Genomic DNA, 6161 nt, shown 5'->3' with positions numbered 1-6161 from the left:
CAACAAATTTTAATGAATGAAGTACACAATGACAAATGAAAGTTCCATTGTACAATGACTCGACATACCCTTTAACATGTTGCTGCATCATAATAATTTTGCATTGAATGGGTTGAAAGTGCTCTTGTCAACAAACCTACACCTGTAATTGAATCACAATGACAAGCCTCAAAACACTTTCACAAAACTATGCTCTTAAAATACCTCAACGCTACGGCCTTTATACAATTATCACAACGTAATTCAATAATACAGGCAGACAATCTAACTATAAATTAATTATGTAACAAATTATTAGATTTTTAAGGCAACGCAACTTCATCATCACATCGAAATGACTTCATCGTCACTCTCATCGAAAGGAGACTTATGTTGAATGTGTTGGACAGGAAGGTGTACTCTTGTTGTTTATTGATCATTTTATTTTCGTTTTACGTAAAATTAGACGCACAAAATAGAATAATGATGTGCGTCGAAATGGTTGATACATCAACACGGAAAACTCATATATGCACCCCAGACGAAGAAATCGGGAACAGCTTCACGATTATAGAACATTAGTTGTGTGCTGCATATTGATCTGAGGATCATACAATGCCCGCCTAATGAAATTGTTGTTGTGTGCTGGATATTATTTTTCAGCGTGCAGGTCTTAGCTGTATGCCTGTTTTATAATATGAAATGACGCCATTTTTTTCAATTCAATAAACAACCTAATTTATCGTTTAATAGAAGAAATTGATTTAATTAACTTTATCAATTTTATTTGCGTTAGCAAAAAAAAAAACAAAAAAACTGTTTCAAAAAATTTTTTTTTTTTATTTTCAATTTTATTATTATTATTTGTTATTAGCCGTAGATTTATATTTAAATTCATCATATTAAATTGCTAACAGAATTTTTTTTTTGCTTACGTTTTTTCCGGTCACCCACCCAAGTACGGACCGCGACCATCGATGCTTAACCTCAGTTTCTGACTGCCAACGACTTTACCACTGCTGCTATACTGCTTGCATATAGTGGCAGTCTTATTTCGAACCGTTGTTACTTTGCTTTTTGCAGCACACAGGCATATTTATACCTGCATGCTGAATATTGACTAAATGAATAAAGTCGTCCGTATTTAGAATGGGTTATGCAACAACATTTAATTGAATTTATTTTCTATGAAATGTAGTACTTCTCCCCACTAAGCAATGTCATCGGATATTATTATTTTAATTCTGAGCCTGGTTCTGAATTAGAGGTTTTTTCAATCGTTCTACAAAAAAACTGTTCACATTAATAGTGAGCATGTATTACGCGAATTAATAAATTAAGATTGGCTCACCTAGTTTGTGTATATTACGTAGGTGGAAGCACGGGGTTTCAGAGGGTTTCGAACATTTAGTTTTTTCATGTTGCAGATATTGCAGTGTCAAATTCTGTCCAAGATGTGACATATTTGCAAGGTATTGGCCTTTTTCACAAAGTATAATCAGCGTTACCTTCGTAAAATGAATCTTGAATCTGACAAGAGCACGTGTGCCAACGTGTAAAAAACAAATGTTCAAAACCCCCTGCTGAACCGTGGCGATCCTCTTGTCAAACGGACAGTACATAAACAAATTCCATCATTTATTGCTGAATACCACCAACTATTTCTGTTAACATTTCAAAAGCCTTTAACACCGAAAATGGATTTAAAAGTTCGTTCGTCAAAATTTCTATTGAAATACATAAATGTAACATTATCATTGCATATTAATTCGGTAAAAATAGAAATAACTTTAAATGAAGGAATAAAATTAGATTTGATAATCATCTTTATGCGTATGTTCTTGAGATCTTCCTTTTATTTCATTAAAACAAAAAATTTATTGTTGCATAGTCCATTCTAAATACAGACGACTTTATTCATTTAGTCAATATTCAGCATGCAGGTATAGTTCGATAGTACCATTTAGTCAATATTCGGCATGCAGGTAAAGTTAAGTAATACATCCCACAACTAATTTGAAGATATAATTCAGCACACAGCAAATATATACCTGGGAACCTCACAATATTCCTACGAGCTGAATAATATTGTTGCCGGAACTATATTTTGAAAATATTCATATTACATGTTTATTGTAATACAACACACGGGAACATTATTCAGTCTGCAGCAAATATATGCAGCACACAACAAATGTCGAATTTGCCGAATTTTCCGTGAAGGGTCAAATAGGCCAGTGTCTCACAGTCTATCCTAAGGACATGGTTCAAAATCTATTCCTAATTGTTAAGCAATCCGAAGTCCAAAAATTGTTCTGACGATTAGCGAATTTAAAGAAAAATGAAATTTAATTGATTTAACTTCATTTCGAATAATGTCGATGATGTCAATAGAAGTTTTCTGATACTTCCGTAGAAATAATACCGTTTGTCTGTTGGAAATGAAGATAAATTCAAAAAATTTCATAATTCTTATAATTCGCTAAGACATATGTTTAGTCTTGTTTCTGCATTTAGTCAATCATCATAATACAATATAGAAAGTGAGCAAGGTCAAAAAGTTAGGAATCGTAAAGGACGTCATATTGAATGGCACCTAATGGAATACATTATTGTCGTCGCTGATTTCCCCCAACGATTTTGGTTGTCGACTACAACAAGGATTTTTTTCTTCCTATTTTTCGCTTATTTATTGCCGTTTTGCTTTTCGGCAATTACGTTGCGTATAACATGAAAAAAATAATATAATAACTAAATACAGCACACAGATAATAATACCCTACTTTAACATCAACGTCCCATCAATATAAAGGATCGCATATATATTTTATTCGTCTGTAATATCCCATGGATCTCATTCCTCGCATATATTTTTTTGTACAAATTAAATGCAGATTTTTATTTTAGCCAATAATACATTATAGAGACCCCTACATAAATATCTGCCTTTCATCGTAATAACTTCGGCATTTCATCATAATAATCCCCACGGTTCGTATATTATAAATCTATATATAAAACGTGTATATTTCCTATGTATATACGTACACCCTATTATTAAAAATGTTATTCTGTTTAGAGCTCGGAAAATAATATCCCCGATCCACACACTGCTTTCTTTATCCCTTATATAAATAAAGGGAAATTCATTTTGGTATGTGTGAGATTTTATCATAAATAAATGGTTGGTAAGGGTGTTTTTAATTGTAAACAATATTCGTATTAATGTATGAAATGTGAGCACATGTTTAATTTCGAGGAAAAAAATGATGTTGCCGTGTAATTGATATTTCGCTTTATCGCGCCATTTTAAGTGTTGGCTGTTTTCAATATAAAATAATTTTTAACGAACGTGTGCTGCTGGTTGATATTGGTTTTTTTACAAAGGTTAATTAACGCATTATTGATTAGCAAATTGAAAAGTCGATTTTATATTATATTGACTATTTATAGTGATTTATATTAATTTAAAAAAAATTGAGACTCGAATCATGATCGAAGATATCATGCATAATATTGAACAGCGTGACATCTTGATGGCACTGCCTTCGAGTCGGTCTTTTCGGTCACATTGTCCATGAAAATATTGTTCGATGAAGTGACCGACTTGCCGAAAGCGTCAATCATTGAGATTCCTGTGAAATAGTGCTCAAATCCACAAAATATTATAGTGCAGCTCCCTCTCAGTGTGCAAATAGTCTCTTTATAAAAGTTTGGAGAATAGCCCAAATATATGAAAGAGACTATTTGCACACAATGTATTATAAAGAGCTGCACTACGTTTCATAATATTTTACCACAAAAACCTCAAAAGAGGAAAAGGTGAAAAAGTCTAGTAAAAATTAATTTTCCAAAACATTTGATATCAGTTTTGGTGATGCATTCTGCGCATAAACGTTATCAATTTTAAACAAGAAAATTTTAACAAAAATGTGTCGACGAGAATTTTACCGATGAGATTTTACAACGAAAATTTTACATTTTGATCGAGGGGTAATCACTAATTTACTAGCTCAGTAAATCACGGTAAATCACAGTAAATCAAGTAAATCAAAAATGAAGTTTCTACTAAATTTGAATCTATTTACTTCAATTTGTATTAGTTCATGAAATTTATCCTATATGTTTACGGCCACGATACTTCGAAATGTAATCCAGTGACAATTAAAAAAATTTCAAATTTTTTTGTGATTTACCGTGATTTACTTGATTTACTGATTTACTAGTGATTACCCCCTTGATTTTGATTCGGTTCAGTATGGAAAATTTAAAACGTTCGCCTATATAGCAGCCTATTTTAAGGAATTTAATTTCCAAAAATTTCACAAATTTCACAAAAATTCTTAAAATTTCCAAATTTTGTATTCTGTTAGATCTCATTCCGAAGTAATCAGTAAAAACAACATTTACGATGCAATCTGTTGTGTTTTTAGATGAAACGACGAAAAGTGATGGAAAAATTTGAGAATTTTTGGAAATTTAATTTCCTTAAAATAGGCCCTGCATAGGTTCCTTAGTCTCCCGTTGGTTGTTCCTTTTTTTTAGGGAAGTCGACTAGCGTCACAAACCTCCGCTATCGCTTCGGTTTATGATAGAAGGAATCATCGCTCTATAGCTCTTCGTTGTAAAGATCTACAAAATGAATCACAAATTTCTCATGGCAGTTTGCAGAAGGAAATATCAACCCATTTTTATAGCATATTTGTAGTAGGATATCTGACACATTTTTGCACCCTTCCAGTTTCTAACTGGAAAAATAGTTTACAATTACAGAGTAACATCTACTGTTTATTTTAAAGTTGTTTAAAAATTCACGGTAGCTCTATTCGTATTCCCGTCAACGTAATTGAACGTATTTTTTTTACAAATTTCATTTTTTCTGGACAACCTCAAGTACGAACGCAATCGGTGTTAATAATATAGCTATTTCCATAACAAGGCCGTAAATGGGGTTGTTTTTCGCACTACATGTGAAATTGGCGATACGAGCGAAGCGAGTTCGGCAACCCATTGTGTGCGCAAAACACTCAATACCGTGGTAAGAAAATCATTTTATCTACTCTAATGTCAAAATCGTCATAAAAGCAAATTAAAAAAAATCAAACTGAAACATCGAGACACCATGACACCGCCCAACGCACTTCAAGCAAAAGTGCTTTGAGTGACAGCTGTTAAATAGAGTACTATTTTGTATGAAAAATTTTGTTTCTGGCAGTTACACGCATGTCAAATTGGCTCAAAAATATTGAGGCGATGTATAAAATAAAGTTGATGGTTGTTAGCGAAAGTTATCCTCGAAGTTATCTAAAAACCAGCAAATATTCCACAGAATTTCTATGAAACTTTTATTTTGAAATTTATTTTAAAAGAAAAATGATGACTGATAAAGTTAGTTGAATTACTGTGGGCTATGATGGTGCATTTCAATTGATAAAGTTAGTTAAATTACTATTGCTATGTAATCTTTGACAAACTTTGTTCAAAGTATCAGTAAGCAGTAAAAAAATCTTTAACTTCATTCGTTTTATTTAACAAACATTAAATTAAAAAACAGCATCCCTTAATCAGAGTTTATTTCTATCATCTGTCGATATCTCGATAAGATGATTATGAAAAGAAGTCTTCTTGGAATCGTTATCGTTAGTATTTGATAAATTTGTAAAATTTACGCGAAAAGTGATCTCGTTTCGAGCTGTTAGATTATTATTGTTATGATGTTATGATGTTGCACTGAAAACTTACTTGTTAACATGTACCGATTTATTAGTTCATTTTGGAACAATAATATTGTACATATTATGTACGTTTTATGTACCATCGTTGGTTACATGCACTACAAAGTAATTGATACAGACCAAATGTTTTGGCGTGTTTTGGTTGATTGTAGGGTGGTCTTACGTAGTCTTCCCGTGTTCGATGGATCGTAGATTTAAAAAAAAATGAGAGGAATGAAATTCTTGAGGTTAAGTTCGTAAATGTAACAGTCAGCCTAACAACCAAAAAAATAATTTTTGTCTGGTTTGTTTGATAAATCCCCAAGAGAATATTTATCTCTTCGTTTTGATAACAAGACCACTTGAGTATATTTCAACAGATTTTCAAAAACTTTTTTATTCTATGAGGAAGGAAATTACTTAAGTTAAGTTCGTTAACAGAAATCTTCGTAGTAAAAAAATCTAGGT

This window comes from Bradysia coprophila, unplaced genomic scaffold (assembly GCF_014529535.1).
Source record: "Bradysia coprophila strain Holo2 unplaced genomic scaffold, BU_Bcop_v1 contig_732, whole genome shotgun sequence".
Taxonomy (NCBI): Eukaryota; Metazoa; Arthropoda; class Insecta; order Diptera; family Sciaridae; genus Bradysia; species Bradysia coprophila.
This window is presented reverse-complemented; position numbering follows the sequence as displayed.